The sequence below is a fragment of the Carassius gibelio genome, chromosome B12 (genome assembly GCF_023724105.1).
Source record: "Carassius gibelio isolate Cgi1373 ecotype wild population from Czech Republic chromosome B12, carGib1.2-hapl.c, whole genome shotgun sequence".
Classification (NCBI taxonomy): Eukaryota; Metazoa; Chordata; class Actinopteri; order Cypriniformes; family Cyprinidae; genus Carassius; species Carassius gibelio.
Genome location: NC_068407.1, coordinates 8,354,103 through 8,380,549, shown reverse-complemented (window position 1 = coordinate 8,380,549; position 26,447 = coordinate 8,354,103). Strand labels below are relative to the sequence as shown.

General features: G+C 39.8%; 1 protein-coding gene and 1 long non-coding RNA gene across 5 annotated transcripts in view; one reads left to right on the top strand and one right to left on the bottom strand.

Annotated features, from left to right (window-relative positions):
- Nucleotides 1–26,447, bottom strand: part of nrg3b (neuregulin 3b) — a 140,556-nt gene that overhangs the window by 62,897 nt on the left and 51,212 nt on the right. The gene's annotated exons all lie outside the window — the stretch shown is intronic.
- On the top strand, nucleotides 22,640–25,251 carry LOC127969120 (uncharacterized). Of its 2 annotated transcripts, none has more exons than XR_008156219.1 (4): nucleotides 22,640–22,768; nucleotides 24,143–24,311; nucleotides 24,592–24,745; nucleotides 24,933–25,251. It is a non-coding gene; the product is annotated as an uncharacterized LOC127969120 (long non-coding RNA). The 2 variants fall into 2 exon arrangements; XR_008156218.1 differs by lacking the exon at nucleotides 22,640–22,768 and adding an exon at nucleotides 23,195–23,807.

Below are 26,447 nucleotides of genomic sequence, written 5' to 3'. Positions count from 1 at the left end.
TTGTAGGTTTTTTTTTTTTTTTTTTGCTTATTAGAGTATTTCTCCAATAGCTTTGCAACAAGCTAACATCAATCTCCTTATAAGAAAGCAGTCATGTAGATAGCAGGCTTGTGAACTGTTCAAAATTAACTTGATAATGGATTTCAAATGCTAATTCATATACTGAATTTGTGCTTATGTGGTGAACACGTTGAATGCAATGAATATAAATTAATTCAAAGTAATTAATAATACTTTAGTATAGGGACCAATTCTCAATATTAAGGAGTTGCTTATTAACATGCCTATTATTAACATATTGGCTGTTTATTAGTACTTGTTCTAATAAATATTCTAAATATTCTAGCACATATTCTGCAAGACCATATTCAACATCCCCAATCCTACCCAATACCTAAACTTAACAACTACCTTACTATTAATAAGCAGAAAATTATTAAGGTGAAAATCGTAGTGAATGGTTTGTTAATGGCAGAAATTGGACCTTAAAATAAAGTTTTTTTACAGTACAGGTGAAAAAATTCTCTGTACTTGTCAAACAAAGGCCATTAATTGATATTTTATAGCACATTTTCCTCGCAATGTACTGATTTCCTGCGGCAGGAACACAAGCATTGAAATCCTCGACGCTAGAGATCTAGATTACACACTATTGTCTTTTATGAGGTTTTTCTGCACAAGACAACAAACCAGGACCCTTTAGCCTTCCCAAGTCTCCTGATGTACTGCAGATTTGGCCAGTTATTCATCATTTGATCTGCTTAAATCGCACTGCCTCCCACACTCTCAAAACGTCAAACTGATTCATGTATTCATTATCCAGTGCCGAGGATGCATGCTTAAGCTCGCACACTCTCTTTCTCTCCTGGTTCCTATATCTCACTATTCTTATTCGTCTTCTTCTTCCTCCTTCTTATCTCCGTCTGTCTCTTGTTCTTCCATGCTCACATAAAGCTACTTTATGTTTCTGCTTGGTCTCATGTTTCTCCATAAGAGGAGGAGTTATAATGAGCCATGTCTCTGAATACACAGTAGATAACAGACTTCTCCTGCGAATGTAACCGATAAGCTTAACCAGCTACCGTATTGAAGTCTTATCAAAGGCAATCTGCTGCTTTTCACATGCATCTTGGGGAGAGCTCCTAACATACTGCAGCACATGTTTCTCAGACTTCACTGGGTGTTTGACCAGAATAACCTTGGCGATAAGAGAACAGCTGCAGGTCTGATCCAGGATAAAGGGGAGTCTCCTTTGAGCTGGGTGTCCTCTCGTCTCTCCTGTCTCAAGCACCCCATACCCCACCCCCCACCCTCACTAACTCCTGTCCTGTAGAGGAAGTGTAGCTCCGTCAGCTTTGCTGTGAGCACAACTATATTTAATGGCCAATGAAATATTTATCCTCAAGCTGAGACACAGGAGAATGTGCAGAGCCAGCATAAATGGAGGGGGACTGAGATACAGGAGAGTGAAAGAGAGACGGGTTGAGGAAGTGCAAGGAATGAGGGGTCTGGATTGCCTGCACAAAAAAAAAAAAAGAAAAAGAAATGCCAATGAACAAAAGCAAAACTGACAACTGTATGTAGCGGTTTGATTTGCTGTACTTGCTGGACTTTCGCCTTTTCAAATGTTAAATTGTAAATATTCTATTGTTAATTCACAAGAAATATGTAAACTATCAGAACTATTGTCAACAATGATTTTCATTATCGATTAGTCAGGTCTGCCCACAGTGCAGGCACAACTGCAGCCAGTCATCAAATTACAGTACTGAATAATGCATTTCTATGGACAAAATACATCTACAAATATTTGAGGACACAGAACGAGCTCCTACAGGAAAAGTATGTGATCTAAGTTGCCCAAAACATGATAAATCTTTATTTTAAGCTTCAAGATTATGCACTAGCATAAGGGCTTGCCTGTCAGGCGCTTTGACAGATATGTATGTGCATCCTCGTTGCAAAAAAACTTAGTTAACGGTCATAATCTTATCTGTAAATGTCACACATTTCACACAAAAATTTTAATTTTGGCATAAAGGCATGCCATGACACTGTGACTGCGTTGTTGAAATCTTTACTGAAAGACCCCGTTAAACAGAGGAACACAGAGAGGCGAGAGAGACAATATTCAGCGCAAAAACATTAATTGTGATTAAAGGTCTAAAAGTCAACATGCAGTGCGAGTAATTTATGAGAGTAGGAACTGTGAAGGGACAGCAGCGTGTTGTCTGAATATAAATATCAGACGCTTTTACAGGATAAAGAAATAACGGTAAGAGGAGACTGACTATGATCAAAGTGCATGCGATGCATGTTCCTGCAGAGTATTACTGTGATATTATTTGTCTTCATTATCTTTATTATTTTATTTTATGATGTAGAGATTTAAACTATATTTACTATATAGCCTACAGTGATTAAAAAAATTATTAAAACAAATTTATGTGAGGTTTTTAACCAGTTTTGTAAGGTTTTTGCCACTGCTGCTCTTGTCATGATTCTGCCCTCGTGTCCTTGATTTTTCCTAGTCTTGAGGCAGGATCATGACAGACCCGTGTTTTGTGTACAAGCGCATGGCCTTGTCTTTGGGCCATGTGCTTGTGTTGTCTCGTTCCCTTGCCCCGCCCCCCTTGTTAACCTAGTCGTGTCTTGATTGTCCCATCTGTGCCACCTGTCGTGTCTTGATTGTTCCCCCTATTTAGATCTCCTAGTGTGCTCTGTCTTGCGTCGGTTCATTGTTTCCCATATGTATTCCTACTGGTCAGTCTTGTGAGAAGTTTACCCTTGTAACCCCCTTGAGAAGTCTTTGTATTAACGTGAGTGTGTGGTTGTAGTTAGTGTTTAAGAGTTTGTTTTTTCATGTCAATCCTGTCCTGTTAAGTTGTTTTGTTTCTGACATAGCCGTTGTTTTCCCCCTCGTGGGTTTTTGTTTTTCCCCTTTTTGTAAATAAACCCCTTGTTTTGTGATTCCCTGTCTGCACTTGAGTTCCTCCTTGCCTAACCCCTGACAGAATGAACCGACCACGAAGGAACTCAGCAGACAGGAGGCAATGCTGGATGGCATCAGCCAGCCAGCGAGATTGTTTTGAGGGCTCTCGCCTTGTGGTGTTCCGGGGGACCAGGGGAGGTCGTTCCGGAGCGAGCGGGCGAGAGGAGGAGCCCCAGAGGTCCCCACCTACCCAGCTGCCAACGATCCCAGAGGGTCGTGTCCTGGCCGTGGCAACCCTGGGGGATCAGTTAGGTCCCTCCCAAGATCCTGAGGCACCTCCCACTACCTTAAGTCTCCCCATCAAGCGAGGGAGACGGTTTTCATGGGAGTCAGCTTCAGAGTCTTCGGCGTCCGAGGCTGCCCTGCCCGAGACCAAACTCCCCCAACCCGCCTCTGACCCAGCTGTAGCCTCTGCACCGCGCCCGAGGAGGAAGAGGAGGAGGAAGAAGGGGCCTGCCGGTCCTGTGACCCTGTCTCCTCCCGTGCCAGCAGCGGTGAGCGCTGGCGTGCCCGAGCCAGCAGCGGTGAGAGCTGGCGTGCCCGAGCCAGCAGCGGTGAGCGTGCCCGAGCCAGCAGCGGTGAGCGTGCCCGAGCCAGCAGCGGTGAGCGTGCCCGAGCCAGCAGCGGTGAGCGTGCCCGAGCCAGCAGCGGTGAGCGTGCCCGAGCCAGCAGCGGTGAGCGTGCCCGAGCCAGCAGCGGTGAGCGTGCCCGAGCCAGCAGCGGTGAGCGTTGGCATGCCCGAGCCAGCAGCGGTGAGCGTGCCCGAGCCAGCAGCGGAGAGCGCTGGCGTGCCCGAGCCATCAGCGGTGGGCGTGCCCGAGCCAGCGGCGGTGAACGTGCCCGAGCCAGCAGCGGTGAGCGCTGGCGTGCCCGAGGCGGCAAAGAAGAAAGCCGTATTCAAGTCGGCAGTCGTGAGAGCGGAGGAGAGAGCCGCGGCCGACTCTGCAGCAAAGACTCTTGTACAGTCGGTCTCATCTCATAAGGAGATGCCTATTATCCTAGCTGCTAAAGCCTTTTCTGATTATTTGTCCCGTCTTGTCCAAATTTTAGAAATCCCCGTCAGTCCTGTCTTGTCCCCTGACCCTGTCCCCAGAAGTCCCAAGTGTCCAGCCGTTGTCTCCCCGTGTCCTGTTGATGTGGCCCCGTGTCCTGTTGATGTGGCCCCGTGTCCTGTTGATGTGGCCCCGTGTCCTGTTGATGTGGCCCCGTGTCCTGTTGATGTGGCCCCGTGTCCTGCTGTTGTGGCCCCGTGTCCCGTTAATGTCCCCCCGTGTCCTGTGGTCCCCCCGTGTCCAGTAGATGTTGTCCCCCCGGGTCCAGTAGATGTCGTCTCCCCGCGCCCCGTAAGTCTTGCCCCGCGTCCCGTAAGTGTTGCCCCGCGTCCCTTGTCTGCTCCTGTCATGTCCCCTGTCAGTTGTCCCGAGACCCCTCCCCGCCCCTCACCACCCAGACCTGCCCGTACCCCCCGTCGTCAGCCTTCGTCCTGTCCTCCTAAGATTCCTACCCCTCCCACTCACCCTGGTCTGTCCCCCATGAACTTTGTGGTCCCGCCCCCTCCCCTTCCCTGTTTGTTTTTTTTGATTTGTCACCCCAACCCTGCCGTTGTGTATTCATGTTTGCCCTTGTTGTTGTTCGTCATGTCTTGTTGGTTTGTGTCTGTGTCCCAGTCTGTCATGTCAGTCGTGTCCCGTGTTTGATGTTCCCTTGAGGAGCGTCTGGAAGCCGCTCCTTAAGGGAGGGGTTCTGTCATGATTCTGCCCTCGTGTCCTTGATTTTTCCTAGTCTTGAGGCAGGATCATGACAGACCCGTGTTTTGTGTACAAGCGCATGGCCTTGTCTTTGGGCCATGTGCTTGTGTTGTCTCGTTCCCTTGCCCCGCCCCCCTTGTTAACCTAGTCGTGTCTTGATTGTCCCATCTGTGCCACCTGTCGTGTCTTGATTGTTCCCCCTATTTAGATCTCCTAGTGTGCTCTGTCTTGCGTCGGTTCATTGTTTCCCATATGTATTCCTACTGGTCAGTCTTGTGAGAAGTTTACCCTTGTAACCCCCTTGAGAAGTCTTTGTATTAACGTGAGTGTGTGGTTGTAGTTAGTGTTTAAGAGTTTGTTTTTTCATGTCAATCCTGTCCTGTTAAGTTGTTTCTGACATAGCCGTTGTTTTCCCCCTCGTGGGTTTTTGTTTTTCCCCTTTTTGTAAATAAACCCCTTGTTTTGTGATTCCCTGTCTGCACTTGAGTTCCTCCTTGCCTAACCCCTGACAGATCTTAACTAACAGTATTGGTAATTACCGAAATATTTTTTTAGCTTTCTGTATTGGTTAAACCTCCAGTATGCATAAGCTCTTTAGTTACATTAATAGGCTATTTCTAATGCTATAATATAAGATAATTATTGTTGTTATATCTGAAAGAAAGGCAGGAAAAAAATGGTCAAGTGCTTTATAGTGTTTTTATTCAGATACTGTACCCAAATAGTCAAAGAGTACATAAACAATGCCAGCAAGAATGTGAGCTGTTAACAAAGGCAAAGGAGGTCATTTTTGTTATTATGTGAATAAATACTATTTAGTTGTTTCAGTTTATCTGTCCAAAAATTTCAATAGCATTTTTAGAATCTTTTTTTTTTTTTTGACAGATTCCTAAAATATTTGTGTTTTGTCTTATGACAAGTGGTCTAATAATTTGTTAAGCACTGTATGTTTTCATAGTAATTAGTTGGCACATTTGTTTTAAGGACATTGGGCAGAATGTGGAATAGTGTGTTTTTGTCAGTAACATTAAAATAAAGAAAATAGGGGTTTTAATCTGATTCATCGATTCATAGAAAAAATATTCGACCAACTAATCGATCACCAAAATAATCGTTAGTTGCAGCCCTACTAACCCACAATATCAACCTCAATATCCAACATCTTATATTGTGTTTGAGTGTACATTATGTGTGTTGTGTTACATTGTGTTTAATAGAAACCTGTGAGGGAAATAACATTTAAACTGAATGACCAAACCATTTGATTTGCTAACACATCCTAAATACAGAGAATTAAAGGAATAGTTTAATAGCATTCAAAATTAAAATTGGCTTAAAATGTATTTACCCTCGGGTCATCCAAAACATAGATTCATTTGCTTCCTAATTGGAACACATTTAGAGAAATAAAGCACTGTTTATAAGTGAAAACAGTTCAGAACCACAACTTTTACCACAACTTTAGCCTGATTGGTAATTATGCCAATTTTTTTTTTTTTTTTATAATATAAAATAATTAAGTAATATTAATAATTTCCCTTACATTTCATGTGTCTCTTATTTCATCATAAGCTCTTCATTAATGCTATCTCCTTGGTACCGTAGGACACTACCTTTGCATTTTTTGGCTAAAATAAAGCCATAGCTAACAACATTTTAACACAATTCTTTTTGAAATGGTTTATGATTATTTCACACTAATATAATCATTTAAAATATAATAATTTAAGCAATAAGCCACTGGAGAATGTGTGGTACAGTGATTTTACTATAGCTAAAGGCTATTCTTATGATTTTACAATAATTTCGAATTAAAAATATCAATCCCTTGGACATAAAAGCGCCTGTAGTTGAAGAAACACAGAATTATGGATTCAAATACATCTTTTGAAAGAAACCAGTGGTTTTATTATGCTTTTATTATGCTTTCCCCCAACCAGAGCATCTTGATTAAATGCCCAACATGATTTAGTGAATCAAAATCCTTTTTTGGTCCTGGAAAAATTATTTATCGAAACAATCAAATCCTTAATCCTAACCTTAAACATAGCCCAAAATATCACCCCCTCCCTAAAATTTGACTGGTTGATTCAACTCCCAACATGAGTGATTCAGGAGCATGCCCTACTTGGTTAAATCACATTAAGCTAGATGAAAAACATATCCTTTTGAATTCAGAAAATCAGGTTTAAGATGAGTAACATACAGCATGACCTAGATCTTAAGCTTCAGTAAAGCATCATGTCTAAAAATCACGAAAAATGAAACTGAAAGGTCTGTCTGAATTAGGAAACCTTAAACCCTTTTTCGTTTGCTGTCACTGAAAGGCAGTTATTTGGCGGGAAGCTAGCACAAAGGCGGCACTCTACCAGTCTATAAAAAAAAACCCTACTATGAATGAGAGATACTGGAGTGGAAAGATAGCAGTGAGTTACAAGTATAGGTGTGCTATGGTTATTTATTCTTTCAACCTGTATCTGTCGCTTTCTATTTTCTCACAGAGCGCCGGACATATCAGACGAGCAATTCCTTCACTACCTTCCGGAGTGAAATGTGATTCAGCTGTGGGCAGTGAGGTTGTGAGGTAGTGTATAGTCTTAGCAGTGTATGCGTGTGTGAGATGAAGCAAGCAGGGTGTGATGTACTGCTAGCAGGTGGCCTGGATTTATTATGCACGGAAGCAGGATGGAGAGTGGAGTGTGTGCACACCAGTCTCAAAGTCTCTCTCTTCCTGCATCTTTCCTACCTTTCCCTTGGCTCTGCTCCCAGCATATGGCTCAAAGATGGGCATCCATGGGGCACGCATTAGGACCCACTGATACATAAAACAACAGGCCTGATGCAAGACTGCCCACACTGACCTTTTTCTGCACTGTGGCCAGAGCTTTCTGTTTGTTTGCTTGCAAACATTCGCACCACTGCACAGGCCATTCATGTGGGTGAGGTGATGTTATCAATGTTAACCAATCAAATGAATCACAATTAATTGCACTTGCATCAGTATTTGCAGAAGAAAGCCTGTAAAGAATTATCATTTAAGTCATAACATTACATATCATGCCATCTGCTGGGTATTTTTTGCAGTAGGCCACTGATGTCTAGATGTAGGATTGTATTAAGATCTGTCCGCAATCTAATCTCCATGTTAGTACTCTCATACGAACTGTGGTTCGCTTGAATTCGTCCAAACAAACATAGGAGGTGCCAGCTCTCTGGATTCCAGAAAAGAGGATTACAAGGCTGAAGCTCAGCACACCCTCCACCCTCTTCCTGTCCGATCTGGGCTGATCCAATCATCCTGACACACTCTAAACAAGTGAGGGGTCACGCTCTTTGCCTCCTTGGAGTGTCTATCATGGGACCCCTGGGTGCTGGTGCATTTGAGTGACACAGACTCTGAATGTGTGTGATCCTGTTTAACCTCTGTGCCCTGCCAAGTGCCAGGCTCCCTGCCTGTTTAGTATGCAGACCTGTGACATTCATCCAACCACAGAGAATGAAAGATGGACTGCTGCCTGCCAACGCAGAGGAGAGGGGAAAAGGGGAGAGAGGAGAGGAGATGAAAGAAGAGAAGGAAAGAGAGGAAACAATAAGGAGGGAAAAGGAGTTGAGATAAAGGACAGAAGAGGAGATAATTGGAGAGGAGAGGAGAAGCCATGAGGAGAACAGAGAACAGAGGATAGAGGGATGAGAGGGCAGACAAGACCAAATCAGACATGAGGAGAAGTAAGAAAAGTAGAGACGAGGAGAGGAGACTATAGGAGTTGGGAGGAGAGACTAGGGGGAGGTGAAAGGGGGATGAGACAAGGTAAGACAGATGAGACTAAATAAGACACGAGAAGTAAGAAAAGTAAAGAGGAGAAGAGACTAGATTAGAGGGGTTGGGAGGAGAGACTTGGAGGAGGCGAAAGGAAATGAGACAAGGTAAGAGGAGAAAGAGGAGAAAGAACAGAGGATGGAGGGATGAGAGGACAGACAAGACCACTTGAGATATGAGGATAAGAAAGAAAAGTGGAGAAGAGAGTAGATTAGAGAAGTTACCAGGAGAGACTAGGAGGAGGCGAAAGGAAATAGAGGTGATTGAAAAAAAGGAAATGGGAAGAGAGGTAAAAGGCAATTCAAGAGGAAAGGAGGAAAACTTAGGAAAGGAGTGGAGAACCAAGGATGGGAGATGAGATTAAAGGAGAGGAGGGACAAGACAAAATAAGGCATGAGGAGAGGAGACTAGATGAGAGGAGACGGGAAGAGACAATGAGATCAGAGGAGAAAAGAGGAATAAAGATGGAGGAGAGTGAACGAGACGAGCCAAGAGGAGATGGATCTTGGAGAGGCATGAGGACAACAGAGAACTGGGGGTCAGAGGAAGGAAGAAACGGGACAAAAAATGAGAGGCGAAGAGAGAAAAAGGAGATAGAGAGGAGAAAAGAGGAAAAAACACAGAAGGAGAGGAGATAATATGAGTCAAGAGGAGAGGGAAGAGAAGGAGACAAATGTGAGAACAAAAGACAAGGTTTGAGAGGAGAAGAGAGAATACTAAATGAAAAGAGGTGGGAGAGGGGAGAAGAAGGGAAGAGAGGAGAGGAAACAAGTGAAACGGTCAGGAATAAGAATGAAAAAGGAGGAGACGAGGAGCTGGGAGGTAGGAGATTAGACAGTAGGAGACAATACAAGTGGAAAAGGAGGCTGAGAGGAGAGGAGGTGCGGGGAGGAGATTAGGTGATGTGAGAGGAGTCGAGATTAAAACAGATGAGAGGGGAGGAGACAAGAAGAAAAGAGAAAATATAGGAGGAGAGCAGCACAACCGAGAGGGAAAAAAAGGAAAGGCCCTTGTTGCTGTGCTCACTTTCTCTCTTAGTATCGCCCCTCTTCCCTCCTGCCTGAGATTTTCATTAACCAACAGCCCTGTGATTTACGAGCAGGAGCCCAGCTGAAGGTGGGGGAGTACAGTCTGTGTGCATATGCACTTCTGCAAACACACACATGATTCCTCTGCTCAAACGCACACAGATGTGCTACTACAAACATTACCTGAAACACAAACAAACATTAATAATATACTTCATCAGATATGCATCAGTCGTGTTCTTAAAATGCCTCTTCTCGCAGTGGGCAGCTGCAATTATCTTCTCTTCTTTTTTGATGAAGAACCAAAGATAAGATTTAATCGAGAGTAGGTACAGATTTATTGAAGCAATCTGTCTTTACTTCACACAAATTCAAAGGTGAAGTGTTTTATTCCCGCACTTTCAGCAGTGACAATCAGAACTGAAGGACTGTTTTTAAGCAATAACATCAATAACAACAAAAAGATTTTTCAGTTGGGAAGTCCCAGCCTAAAATCACACTACTGGTTGAGCCAATGTTTTGATGTTCAATTGCAATTCTGTTTTGGTGCCACTAGTGTCGCACAAATTACACACTTCACCTTTATGCTGCAATCATTTCAGTGAGAGACCAAATTATGTACTCAGAACTGCGAAGCCCATCTTACATGTTTTCAGCCAACATCAACCCTATCTGTTTATTCACATTTGAACAGTCCTTGCACAAAAACACAGCGTTGCTTTAACAAAATATAAACCTGGCAGAAAGTACTGACTGATATTGCAGAGTAGGCCAAGCTGATTAGTTGGCCAACATTTGGACATTTCTGAGATTACCAGCATTGGTAGCAGTCAGCTGAATATCCATAGTCTGAGAAGGTTTAACAGTGCACATTTCCTGATTTTGAAATATTGAAATGTTCATTTTTAAATTCAATTTTTAACCATTTATTAATTTGTACTCTGCAATGAATGATATTTATTTTACCCATTCATATTTTATGAGAAGTATATCATTTTAAAATGATATTTTTTTTTTCTTTTTTAAACATTTAATAGGCTTACAATGTAAATTTTAAAACCACTGTTAGTAATAATTAAAGAACATACTCAATCTAAAAAATTTTAATTTGAATAATTAAACTTGTTTATGTGATAAGTCACATAATGCATTTAATTACATTGTATTACATTGTATTACAATGTACATTGTATTACAATGTATTTAATTAAAATATTAATTTTATTATGAATAAAATAGTTTGTCATCTCTCTCTGTTTCGATTAAAAGCCTGTTCATTTTTGTCACTATGAAGCTTATTTTATGCATTTAATTTCAGAATTAATAAAATCACTACTTAAAAATACTGATAACACCTTAGTATACAGAACGATTCTCACTATTAACTAGTTGCTAATTAGCATGCCTATTAATAACATATTGGCTGTTTATCAGTAATTATAAAGCTTATATTTTCCATGTCCATATTCTACATCTCTAATCCTACCCAATACCTAAACTTAACAATTACCATACTAACTATTAATAAGAAGCAAATTAGTAGTTAGAGACAAAAGATGTAGTAATTGGTTTGTTAATAGTGAGAATTGGACCTTAAAATAAAGTGTGACCAAAACACTTAAATATCCTGTGCACTTCACGTATATGCTTCACACTCCTTATGAATTGTATCAAAACAATATAAAATATAGCTAGACTTGACAATATCTATTTTCCAAAACCCAAGTCAGTTTGCCACTAGAAGAAAGTGGGATAGAAACAAATACATAGAAAGAGCAGAGAAGTAGACGCGATGTAGTGAAAGTGCACAAGAGAATAACAGACCAAGTCCTGGAAGGACATCTGAAAGCGTGGCCCTGACACACAAAATGTAGCTTCAGACTGATGGACCTGTTTTTCAAAATGGTTTCCACCAGAGCGCAGCACTCCTACTAGACATATTTATCAAAAATGTTCTGCTCTGAGGCATGTTGTGATTTTCGCAAAAGCTAACTCCACACTCAACAAAAACAGCCGTTCAGGGGTGGAGCGTGTGAGTGACAGGCAGATACGCCGGGGAGATTGTGTCTACATCACCCGCCAGTCCTGAGGAGACAAATCGAGTTAATTAGCTTCCATTTTTTCAAACCTTGCAGCTGAAGTATGTGTTTGCTTTCGTTCAGCATAATGCCAGCTATGAGTTTGCATGGGGTGCAACACAAACAGCCCTTTCTGTTCCCTTAATCTTGTTCTGCGTGGAGCATTCCTATTCCACCTGAGCTCAGAGGTCTGTATGTTCGCTCACAGCTGAGATGAAATGGCTGCACCAAAACGATGTTTGTGAGCAAACAAATTATTTTGGGAAAAAATGAGATCTGTTCCTCAATTACATATCCGTCCCCCTTCAACCTTCTGCCATCGGTAATTGCTTTACTTTTCATATTTTTCATATTCACACTATGAGAGCAGCTTAAAGGTTTTGAAGCCTATTAGTCACATGATCTGACGGTTCTGTTCAATTTCCCTTTTCTTCACTATTACACTCGTCTCTCTGATGAAATGTATTTTTAATATTTCTGTTTGCTTGCATGTTGGGAAAGTGATATCTAATTGAATTATGTGCAAATGTCTATATTTTGTGTATTTCAATAGTCCTTGAAACATTGGGCTTGATTTGTTCTAGCATTAGTTAATGAAGGAGGACATGTTTTTCCTACATTGTGCAATTTTGTGTTCCTCTTTCATCTGAGTGGGGACAAGAGGTGATAATCACCAAATGAGACCAGCACCTTCTCAATTTCTCTGAGAAGCACACACATGCACTCTCTCTGCTGCTCCTTGACTCTAACCATTTCTATCTGTTTCTAGCAGAAAATCAGGGTGCAGCCTGGTGCCAGCAGCCTTTACTGCGGCCATCAGTTCACAACTGAACTCACTGCCTCTATCTGATAGGCTACACTCCACCGCAACCAGTTCATATAATTAACCTGTCAGCAGGATCAACCAGGGTTACACTTTGCTGTCCAATCTCATATTAAACCCAAACATTCTCACAGCTTCATTCAGCCAGAGAAGGACACTTTAATATTGCAGACCATCCCTGACCCGTTCTTCTTTTCTGTCGGCAGGCATATGTGGTAATTAATTTATTAGTCAATAATCCAATAATCTATTAGTATTGGTCATGCTTCATCTTCTTTGGAAGTCTGGACACCATCTTTGGTGTTCCCTTTACTCATTCCCTTTCTATTTGATCGATAAATTGTGCAAAAAAATCTTAAGTCATTTTAATAGAGGTTAAAATTGAAAGTAGGTAATTTTTTGGATGTTTATACTCAAATAAACCATTTTAATATATAGACACAACTATTAGCAAACCATTAGAATATTTAGCAAACTGCGACACTAATATTGTGAAATATTGTCGTTTTCATGTACTTTAAAATGTATTTTATTCCGTTGATGGCAAAGCTAAATTTTCAGCTTCATTCCTCCAGTCTTCAGGGTCACATGATTCTTCAGAAATCATTTTAATATGCTTATTCAGTACTTAAGAAACACTGATGATCTGAATTGTTCAAAAGAACAGCATTTATTTGAAAGAAAAATATTTTGTAGCATTGTAAATGTATTTACTATCACTTTCTATCACTTAATCGGATCAATTAAATGTGTCCTTGTTGAATAAAATTATTAATTCCTTTAAAAACTGTATTGATCCCAAATTTTGATGGTAGTATATGAACGTATGCAATGCCATACATTTTATATATATATATATATATATATATATATATATATATATATATATATATATATATATATATATATATATATATATACTGATGTTACTGATCACATAAAAATTTTATTTGCGTTACATGCAGGATTTGCCACTATGACACTAAATTTAACATCCAACAAAAAATATTTCAAAATAAATATGTTTAAGACACTTAACACTTTTGAGCTGCCTTTCTTTATTTGATGCACAATTGCTCAAAATGGAAATAATCTTGAGAATGTATAAAATTTACCATATTAGAATACAAATGAGAAATGAGAAAAACTTTCTCCTCTCCAACATACACATCTCACATACAACCATCATAAAACTTATCTGTGACGCATTAAACAGAGTTATCTCGTGCTTTTGACAGCTTTGTATGCAATTTTTCACGCCACAGCTCATTACATAAGCACCAGCCATCAAATGTGGTTTTTCCACAAATTCACATCACCTCTATGTTAGGTGAAGCATGTAAGATTTTTCATCAAATACATTCTCTGAACCCAGTGTATTGTTCATTGACTACTATTATTATTCCATTCATGAGTAAATATAAGGCTACCCATGCACCATCAAAACATCCACTCAGATCTCCTTCAAGCTCAACCAATGGCAAGAGTTTGGGGTGTGGCTACTGTAGCAGGCGGAGCTAACGGATGTTTAGCCAGTATGGAATCATGGCTGACATGCTACATGGGAAAAGAAAAGCATATTCGGTACTAGAGGTGCTAGCCAAGATTCAAAGACTTGCCAAAATACACAGACAATGGAGAAAAACAGCAACAAACATGGGTGTTGTGTTTTACAAAATGCAGGAATATGATGGAATCTTTTGGTTTTTGCCAAACTTACAGAGTATCTTCTGGACATATAAGCTCATGATTTTTCTGCTCATGGCTATATGAGACATGTCCACTAACACGTCCTGTATCTATACTAGCCATTTGAATGGGTTTACACTTCTATTGGTTCTATAGGTTAACATTTGACATTTCATCATAAGTAGCAATTTATGTCAGCTCAAGTTTGTGCTGTGTGAATGTATTTTTATGTTCCAGTGATGTGCTGACTTCTGGTCTTCACTTAGCATACTGGTCTCTACATTGGATAAAAACAGTATCCCCATATAATATGTACTGTGTGATATCAGATAACCCAAGTCCTCTGCAATGCTTTTTATTTGGTGTGTACACATTATTTATGTATTTTTTGATAAAAGCTCCTACAGAATATTACATGGCCATTTTTGAAAGAGTTAGGTTACAACATAGGACATACTGTACTTACAAGTAGGACAAGTCTACCGTACATTATAGCCAAAGCAACTCACTTCTGTTCAAAACTCGTCCTACAGTACAACATACATTGTAACCCGACTCTCTTGTGAACGTGCAAAAGGCATTTGCTGGAAGCCAGTGATAATAGTTTATAAAGTTTTTAATATTAATATTTTTTGTACAAAAACTCAACACTTCACTATCAAAGGTGAAACCCATTGGAGTTGTAAGGATTACTGTAATGTTGGATGGATGAGCTTTTTTGAGATTCAAAAACTCAGGCACCATTCACTACCATCACCAAACTGTGAAGTCAGGATATTATTTAATATAACTCTGATTGTGTTCTTCTGAAAGAAGAAAGGCATATACACCTCGGATGGCTTGAGGGTGAGTAAATCATCGGATATTTGTAATTGTTGGGTGAATTAAAACAGAGCTATGAATAACGCCATAAATGCAAATGGTTGTTGAGTATTTTGATTGTCAAATACAAACTTTATCTGAGTTGTTGCAGGCTTCCCCACTGGACCAGGGCAAGATCACAACCCATGCAGGCAAACCCAAATTGCAATATGGGATGTGGATGAGCAGTGATTGTTTGAAATGGGAACTGTGTGCTCTGAAGCATACATGGGCACCTATGTGAGAGGATGTCATTACTTAAGAATGCAGAGTGAAAGAGTGACAGGCGTCAGGGGACACGGAAAGGCCCAGACGTGTAAGGGACAGCCAACAGAGGCGGGAAATTAGTGAGTGAAAACAGATCCAATGAGACGTGAAGGAGCCTCTCCTCTCGTTCATTGGCAATAAATGAAGCTCTGCCTCAGTCTATCTTCAGTCACGAGGCTCCGGGGCCCAGGAGGACGAATGAATGAAATGCCCAACAGGCAGACAGGGGAAAAACAGGAATGAGCCTCTGAAGGGAAAAAGCACAAATGTGTTTGTTTGGAAACCATGTTTGCTCTGACGGTGGATAGTTATGAGAAGCCACCCCATTGAATCTTCAGCAGGGACAGCTAATGTACATGAGGGCTTTCTATGTAATAGCACTCACGGGGGAGATGCAACTTAACTGCGGCTGTAAACACGAGCAGAGCGTATGTGCATAAATGCACAGGCAATCGCTTAATCACAGCTCTAAAGAAGCAAAAATGCATGTCTATACACTTATGTACATAATCTCATGCTTTCTGCTACACATTACAGTTATTTATTGCCACTGATTGGGTATTACATGTTGCAGTCATCATTATGTGGCTGACAATGAGGAAACTCTAAACGCACACAATGCAGAGCGGGAGGCAATTCATATCTTCCTCTTCATCTTCATCATCATCATCATCGCCATAGTTATGATTGCTCTAACCTTTAGGGGCATATGGGAAGAGTAGCGTGGTACTTGTTTTAATTACATCCTCTGGGAATTTGGTTAACCGCTGTAACTATTGTTGCTTCCTGTACAATTTTTTACAGACAATAAGAAATGGGTGCCTCTTAATCTTTTATCTTCCTCTTTGCATCGTCTCTTTTTATCTCCTATTTCTTGTGTTCACAAAGAGTAAGTGTCTGTTCACAGATACACACAAAAACACATGGGCACATTCAGCTTAAATATTTGAGGAAAACATCTTTATCCGGAGCCTATCCATCATATCCAGGAGGTCGTCAGTCTGGAAGGTCGATAACAAATGGTAGACACAATGATAGGCTGGTCGTTTGTGTCATATGACATGTGTATGTGTGTGTATATTGCTTGTGTTAGCAGCAAATCTACCATCACTCAGCCTCCTCTGGCCTAAAGGAGACAGAACAACTCTTTTTTTTTTTTTTTTTGTGATTCACCATCATTTATAATCCCAGAACAACATTACTATCAACTAGGACTGTTAATTGATGGAAACCATATGTTATCTAATTCAATATTTCCTAAATGAATAATGATAATAATTTAATACATTACTATACATTACTTCGGTAGATGTGTAAAATAGACCTTGATAAACATCGCAAAACATGACTTTACAAAGTCAACATGTTCTATTCAGATTTTTAGGGTTAAGGTTGGGCTTATGGCTAAAGTTAGAGACCTGAACAACATTGTCATCAATCTATTTCTCTCTGATTTTAGGGGAAGGTTATAGAAAGGCCTTCCATGACCAAAAAAGGATGCTGATCCTGTAGATGTTCTACTTTGGTAAATCACATCATGACAGTTTTGTGACCCGGCTCAAGAGAGAGAGAGAGAGAGAGAGAGAGAGAGAGAGAGAGAGAACTTGGGTAGTACCAGAGTCCTTCACAAGCACACACCTCAGCACTGACTAACACTGACAGTCAAAGAGATTCGGGCTCCTGTGTCGGCTGTTGCTTTTCAAAAGAGGCTGATTACTTTAATGAAAACAATTGACTATTAGCTCAGAACTGTATTCTTAATATCTCAATATTTACAAACGGCACTAAGCAAGAAACACGATTATGCATACTTAAGTAAATGTGCTATGACAGACTTTAATTATGTCCCCTCCAAGCGATCTTTGTTTGGTGAAGATTTTAATTTCAAATGATGTCATTGGTTTCAAAGTTCCACCTATTTAAGATCATGTCCCAGTCTTTTCTATTGTATGCAAATATTACTCAAATACATATGGATGAATGGAAAGATATGGAATGACAAATATACAGAATGATAGCGAGACAGACAGACATATATAGATGGATAGAAGGTTTGACATACAATTTGATAGGACAATGAAAGATTATAAATAGAACAACAGATACATAGAACGATACAAGAGAGACAGATATATTGATATTGATGTATTTATGTGTTTATTTTAGATGGCTTTTGGACTGTTGCTACAGACAGGCACCAATGACGTGAGAACAGGAATGAAGTGACAACCACGCTGACACAGACATGCCTCCAGTCACAGTGCTCCAACTCTGAACCATAACGGATCAGGCAGCTGTAACATGTTCCCAGTCAAACACACCTTTAGGCGCCAGAGCACACAGGTTCATGGCCAATGCACTCTTGGGACAGTATGTGACGTGTGCAATGCTGACCAGAGTCGTCGCTAGAGTTTGCCGAATCAAAGACTGTCAAAGAACAGATACAGAGACTACTGCCAGAGCCAACTGGGGAAGCTCTATGGACAGGTCCCAGATCAGCAGGAACACACTGCCTTGAGCCACAGAAAAACACTGCTTACTACACTGGATTACTTTGCATCCCAAAGGTGCGGATTTGAGGCTTTGTATGAGAACACACCAAATCCTCACTGGATTTTCAGGACAATACAGTATGTACTCATCTCTTCACCAACTCGTAAATTCCTCTCGCAGTGCACAGCAGAGGAAACGACCTGCTGCCGTGCCACTGTTGAGTCATTCTTTAAGTCCTTCTAATGTAGTTCTCTCATATTGCTACTGTATATGAATCAAATAAAAGTTTATGAGATTTCACAAATACACCGGTTCCAATTGAAATATCTAGTTTAAAGATTCTAAAGTCTGACTCAAAAGTCTGACTTGATTTAAGAATTTTCTATTGGCTTTGCAGCAGATTTCACAGTTTTGTTAATTTATATATATATATATATATATATATATATATATATATATATATATATATATATATATATATATAAGCCTTCTTTTTAATTTTCACTTTTGATGATCCACTGCCTCCTTTTCCACCTGACAAACAATTTACAATTTACTTCACTCTCTGCACATCCTATGTGCTCCCTGCCCATCAGGGAACACCATGCCTCAGTAAACCTTATGAAAACTTCATTATTTCAAAATTAACTCACCTAGCATTGATTATTTGTAACCACAGTTTGCCAATGTGATTTTTTTTTTTTTTTTTTTTGCTCTATTATTTATAAAATATCTTGTTCACAGCATTTCTGTGACCTAGTATCATCCGCTTGAAATAATCCCAACCATAATTACATCACTGGCAGGAATAGTTATCTCCTCCCCTCCGGGTAAGGAAAATAAGTGTTTTATAGCTGTCGAATATTATGTGTGGGTTCATGTGTGCATTTGAGGCTGAAGGGGAGGAGAAGCAGTTTGCGCATATGTGAGTATATGACATTTCTATCCGAGCCGAGAGGTGCCTTTCTTTGAGTTCTGTCTTGGACTCAGCAGGAGGTGAAAATAATTTCTACCCAGGCAAAGAAAAGTCACTAGTCATGTCTCAACCATCGTCTCCATATGCCTTAGTGTGACTCACTTTATCTGGTGACAACTTATGGATTTTTTTCATGACATTTGACATTAGCAGCTCCAGTGATCAAAAAATCACAGAGAGCTGTCAAATGTTTTTGATGCACCTACACTCTTACACTATACACTACACTAAATATTGTAGAAACATAATTTTCTGTAAAGTTTCTTTGTAATGATTTGTATCATAAAAAGCACTATACAAAAAAAAAACTTGAATTAAATTGAATACACTCTTAAAAATAAAGGTGCTTAAAAGGTTCTTCACAGCGATGACATAGAAGAACCATTTTTGGTACTACAAAGAACCATTCCATCAAAGGGTTCTTTAAAGAACCTTCTCTGTCTTACCTTTTATATAATCCAAAGGACTTTCGCCACAAATAACCTTTTGTGAAACAAAAAAGTTTTTCAGGTGTTAGAGGTCCTTTATGGGACCATTTAGATAAAAAGTTTATTCTATGGCATCATGAAGCACCTTTATTTTTAAAAGAGTATATCACATTTCAGAAAAAGAGAAAAATAGAGAATTTTTAAATATTAGAGTCATGACAAGCATTCATTCATTAGGTATCTAGCGGGTCTGCTGTGTTGTTGATCTGATGCTGCTGTTGGTGTGTATTTTGTGTGACAACTGGTATTCAGGGGCCTGATATGAGTGTGTTTGGGTCTTTTGCAACATCGCAGTAAACTGTGATTATAGCCTCTGACTAAGCGCCAATCAAGCCAAGTGCTTCTAGACTGCAACCACAAGGTATCTTAGCCAATCAGATTGGGGTTGCTGTTTGGTATGGAGATGTATCAGAGCGAGAAACTGCACTTACTGCAAGGGTTGCTATTTTGGATTTCCAAGGAAAAATAATCCAAAAAGGAAGGGAAAAAACAAGATTGAATTTCACTGTGTGTGTAGAGAAGACTAAAGATGGGTGAGTCGGAGGACAGGAAAAAGAGAGAGTGTGAGGAAGATGAAAGACAGAAATAGGTGGAGATAAGGGAGGAATCAAAGACTGGGTGAGAGGGAGAGATAAGGGGAGAGAAAGAGAGAACAGCTCCCATTCGTTGAATCTCTTGCCAGACCTTTGGGTGAAAAATTACAACCAGTCACCGCGGGGCACGAGTGACTTCCTAACCACTTTAATAAACTGCGGAGAATGTGATTGCACAGTTAGATAGTCTGTCAGTGTGTTAATGAGAAACAAGCTTTTATCAGAGTCAGCTACTCCAGAACCACCAGGGCACATTAGTGTAAAAACCTATAATCACCCATATAAGATCTCTTTAATAAAAGAACAAACAACCTTCACAGAAACCCTTGCACTTTACCTTCAAACAGACACAGCAAGAATGAACACTCATTCAAAAATAAATGAGAGAAATTGCCGGAGTTAAATATGGGAAACAAAAATTCCTGAAAATAAGAATACAATCAATAAATATTGGCTGTATATATATATATATATATATATATATATATATATATATATATATATATATATGTATATATATATGATTCTGTTTGTATACTGTCTTTTTTATCATGATGGATAGATGGACAGATAGATAATATTTTGTGGTATATATAAAATGTATATTAGTTTTGAATTTATAATATCAATAACAATAAATTCCTGGCCTGTTAACAGAATAAAATAATGAAAAACAGCAGCTCGTGATTTTTCAATGTTATTAACAACTTAACACATTATTATTATTCTTTTTTTTTATGGAAAGAAAACAAAATATGTGCGAGTGTTAGGTTTGGCAGTTTGTGTGGATGAGACTTATACACACATATAAAGACTCCATACAGGGGTGGATTTCTGCATCAGTGCTCTTTACACATCTCGCTCACACTTCTCCATAACAAAACACCACTCTCTGCTATTTTTGCCTCATCAGATGACTCAGCCAATCAAACCAACTAAACGCAGTTATAAAATACAAAATTTCTCAAATTGCTAGAGTTTGAGAGAAAGCTACTTGGTAACTTTATCACCCACATTATGGATTGACTTTAAGTGAGTCATTATAGTAATAGCCATTTTTAGTAATATTAATGATGCTGAATGATGATACAAGTCCAGAGGGAACGCATTTATCACTTGAAGGACTATCTTGAGACTGAATGGTGGGTGTACCAAAAAAAGACCAAAAAAAAAAAAAAAAAATAAGATATAAGGTCTAGAATCATCTCTGCATTCAGACAGATTGAAGGGCTTTTATGATGTAACAGCACCCAAAGCTTATTTTTGGATACTCTCTTTGGGGGCGACCCTTGCCTAGACCTTGTAAAGAATCAGTACTAGAACAGGTTTCAGGAACATTTTTCTGGCAACAGGGGAATCAGGCAATCTATGTAAAGCACAGTCAGGGCCTCCCTAAATCTGCTCAGAGGTAGCACAAAATCCCGCTGAGACTGAAGAATGGAGCACAAAGCATGCCTCTAAATCACCGTATTATTCCCTGCACATGCTTGTTTGATTGGTGCACTCGCTTGAATATAAATAGCTATAGAAAACGTCTGGCCACATTGTGCTCATCTTCAGTGCTCAAATGTGTTTGTGTTTGCCATCTCTCTGTCTATTTCTCAGAAACCTCTTTTCTATGCTGTTCCTTTTTACTTAATTCTCATGGCGAGTTCAAATGAACCCATAGGAACACTGAATGCATGTGCACACAATAGACATATGAAGCCCAATCTGCAAGGATGCTCCATTTTAGCTCTGATCAAGGATGCCTGACAGGAAATCGCTTTATTATTCACATGCAGCGAGGTCTCTTGTACCCATTTTACAAGGCCTATAGTACCCATTCGAGTTAAGTGATCCGTGTTCTGAGGTCGAGACATGATGTTTGGACAGGAAGGCGGCGGTGGGTTAAAGGCCTCAGGCAGGATGGGAGTGACAGAGGAGCAGGGGTGAGGTGGGGGGAGGGGGGTTGAAGTCTAGAAATGAAAGTGAAAATGAATCCTGCCAGAATCAGAGTTGGAAGGTGAGAGCCTCTTAATCCATTTCCCATGCCACCTCTGCCTGCCCTTGCACTGTCGGCACCAGGTTTCAAAATGGAAGGTGACAGACTGTGAGCAAGAGCGGGCTGTGGAGAAGGCTAATCGGCCAGCCCTTCCCAACTCGGGCTCCTCCATCTCCCTTAGGGCCAGGAACAGGCCCAAGCCTCCAGCAGGATATAAATATACATGCACGCTCACACTGCAGATGCAAAGCAGCGGGTGGCTGATGACTTATAGGCAGATCTGGCAGCCTGGCTCCTTTTCTCCAATGCGCAGAGTTACTCATGTGAAACTCGGGGCTCAATCAGGAAAGTATGCTGAATACAGAAACAATCATCATTAATCACCGCTCTGCCGGCTCAGGGTGAGTTTCCAATTAGCATTTGGCCACTGGTTTCCCTGCCACCAATATCCCAGCATGCCGTGTTTGTCTTCTCCCTTACAAATCTATCTAGCTTCGGGCCGCGCACAGTTGCAGAAGCGCCTGCGTGTTTATTTTACGACGACAGCCGGCGGCAAAGTGAGAACGGCGGGCACATGGTCCTCCAGGACCCGTGACACAACTTCGAACTCATTTGGCTTCCAATGGCGAAATTAATGACGCAAGTTATCAAAGTGCCAATCAAGCAAATGCAAAGAAAAACAACGCTGACTTTTTTTAACAACACTGTAATGAATTGCTGTAAAAATTACAGCATTATTTTACAGCCGGGGACTGTTTTTTAATAATACAGCATATTGCTGTAAACTGCAATGCATTCTGGGGTCACGTGTAGGTCTGACTCAAATTTACAGAATTTTGCTGTAAATTTCAAATTTTCAGAGCCGCATCATTAGGTCTTCAACGGTCGAGGAGATTAACGTTAAAGGCAAGAGGAGTGATTCACAACTGTGGTAAGTGACTTCAGTTTTTTTATATTTCTTGTTTGGTAGTTTATAGTATATGAATGCATCTACATTCGCGGATTATATTGGTAACCCCAGATTCAAGCATCATCCGTCCGCGGGGCGCGAGGCAGAATTGCGCGGGGTTTCAGTAGCGCGGTCGCGGTAGGATTTCACACATCCCCCGGCGCTATAGCGGCCATGGGCAGAAAATCTCTGGAATACTTCGTTATGAATGACATGTTTCAGTGCTTATAGTTTATATTCACGGTAACTTCGTGTTTATCAGCACACTTCGTCGTGATTATTTTATGATGTAAAACAACTTTGCACAGGCAGTCATCTGTTAACACAGGCGCCGAAATAAAAGGCGTTTCTCCTCGCGGTCAGTCAGGGCCGCTCACGGAGGACGTGTGTGTCATATAAATTCTCAGTGGTGCTTTTCCAAGAGGTTAACGTAACCAGTGAGATGTAGATTTTTTTGAGCCTTTGCTAACTTCAGGTAACGTTAATGTGAAAACTTTAACAAATCTGTTTGATATAAAGTCTGCTTTGTATAGTTAGCCTAATTTATTACCTTAGGGCGACCAAATACTTTTTCCTTGAAATGATTAAATATGCTATTTATAGATATGGGTCTATATTTATGTCGGCAGGCAAATCTTGTGTGTATTTTGGCACAGGGTGCACAAAGGCACCTTATCAGTGCGGTGACACTTGAACAAATGAACTGATCATGCGCGACACTGACCAATAAACAAACGAGTTGTTTTGTTGCGTCTATGACTTGAATCTTATCATCAGTTGTAGTGATGGGAAGTTCGGATCATTTTAACGAATCGGACTTTTGAGTCTCGTTCAGCAAAATGAACGAATCTTTTTTCGAGTCATTTCAAATAAACGAACAACCCGAAGGTTCAGGAAGAAAAAAACAAAGTGCTTGCAGTCTGTTTCACATTAGGAGGCATTTTGCTGCATAATCGATCCACCACAAACCATATACAACTATGGAAGCTCAACTTCCATTAAATGGACTGAAAACGCTCAAGTAACGTTATAGGTCTCAAAACGCTTGCTCTGCGCCAGTGCATGTCACAGACTGTCCGCGCATGGACTTCCGCGTTTCAGAGATCCGCCTTTTACTTTCCGTCAACATTACATTAATTAACGTTTAGAAAAGTTATTTTTGACATTTGTGAATCAATTAAGAATCGTCTGCTTATGCATTGCGATACATTTAAGAATCAATTTTTTATCCCACTCCTACTAAATATAGTATATAATGTAAATGTAAAAATCTGAAATACAAAATAATAATTATAATAATAATAATAAATAAAATGGTATAGGTATTAATTACTATTGTGATATTGATTGTTATAGGAGACACTTTGACAAGTGGGCACTGGATGCTGAGTATTGAAGGCGAGGTGGTGTGTGAGGGCACTCAGCCCAGTTTCCTGTCCGGCCTTGCCACTCTGTTTGCTGCTTATTACTAGTTTAATCTTGAGTATCAGGAGGAAGCAGTGTGTACCTTGGAGTTCATTCAAAGGTAATGGTTGAATTCTAACAACTTCAGAACATGCATTTTATAGATAAGTTATATCAGAACATTCCTTTTAATAATGTTATGTTACAAGTGTTATTTCTGTTGAGGCCTTTAAAACAATGTGTCTTAACTCGAGAAGAGAATATATTTGTCTCCCTATTTAACACCAGCAAGCTATTGAGTTAAATATGTTTTTTTTTTTATTATTAGTGGACATCTCCATCTTTCTTGGAGGTCCTAAAACCGATCTTAATTACATATTGTCTGTTTTATGACCCTTTAGGTGCTTTGTGGGCATAAATCCAGAGAGAGGATCCAAAGCCAAGGGAAAAGTGCCATCGAAATAAAAACAGGACAAGTGATACAGATAAAAATGTGTGGCAGTCAACCCACATGTTGCCACTCTTCTGTGCAAATTCCAATGGAATTTCTGAAATGTAAGGATACACACACACCAAGATTGCGTCTTCCTTTTATTGTTCTCTATCTGCCTTTGACTGTACCTCTCATCCCTGTATCTGTCACTAACTGTATCTGTCCTCCCTCTATTTGTTTCTGAAAGTATTATTATGTTTTGTAATATAACTAATGTATTGTCCTCTTTGCTCTTTTCAATATTTCTAGTCACACTTTGAATCCTGGGATGGAACTTCATCTGGAGCATAATTGTTATTTGGTTGATTTTTATCTGTTTGATGGAAAGTTTGTATGACTTCTGCAAGTGCGCGGCTCCTTCCGGTCAGTCATGCATCACTTTTTTTTGTATGACTTGTTTGGCCATATTGGTCTATTCTTTAATGATGAAAGCTATCTGAAAATGTCTTTGTGGTTTTTAAAGGATTAGTTCACCCAAAAATGAAAATTAAGTCAATTATTACTTATGTCGTTCCACACCCGTAAGATCTTCGTTCATCCTCACAACACCCATTAAGATGTGGCTCAGTGAAGCTTGCATTTCTAGCAAGATCATTTCTTTTTTCAATGCCCAGAAAGCCTCTAAAACATTTAAAACAATTCATGTGACTAAAGTTGTTCAACCTAAATATTATAAAGCGACGAGAATACTTTTTTTTGCCAACCCCCCCCCCCCCACCCCCCAAAACAACGATTTTATTCAACCATATCTACACTGTAAAAAAATTTGCCGTTAAATAACAGTAATTTTCTGGCAGCAGGGGCGCCAGTAAAGTACTGTTAATTTACAGCTCTTAACCATTAATTTACCACTCTTATTTTTTAACAGTATTTTACCGTAAATTCTACCATGGAAATTAACTCCACTCCCACTGCTTCAAACAGTTAGAGTTTTTAAACTAACATTCCTACGATGTTAGTACTATGAACTTATTTCATTTGAGTCCACTGAGAAGGAATATTTCTTACACTTAATGTGCAGTAATAAAGTAACTAAATACATGACTTTTACTCAAATCACTGCGGCTCATTGTCAGCTGTATTACACATGTATGTGCTGAAGTACTTAACACAGAGATCACCACTGTATCAGCGACTCCACATTTACTGACTTTATATAAAGCAGCAGAAAATCTGAATTTGTGGCTCATCATTGACTGAAGCACCGGCTCTACTCTACAGCACAATGGTGAACAACAAAACTACATTAAACTAAACGATCTCTCTTGTGCAAACACACATTAATACAGTCAAGTTCAGTATTTACTCTCATTATCAGTGTATGACTTTGCCTAATTTTTTTTCTATGGATGTTCACAAATATTTTAGTTAAATTAACTTATTTTTCATTTGGTAAATCTGACGTTTACATTTTACAGTATATTACTGTTTTTCCTTGACTTGACGGCAAAAAACTGTAGAAAAACACTTTTTTTTGCTGGCAACCATAATTTACGGCAAGAAACAGTAGAAAAACAGTTATTTACTGGCAGCAGGGGTGCCAGTAAATAACTGTTTTTCTACAGTTTGTTTCCTGTAAATTAATTACAGTTTATTACTGTTAAATTATGTTTCATTCTGTTTTTTCTTCATCTTAAATCTTTAACCCTTTAAACCCCACAAGAAAATCCTCAGTTTTAAATGAACACTTATAATGTGTGCACACTACAGAGTGTTAGAGTAACACTGAATCAGTGAAGTTAATGAGATAATTCGGTGATTAAT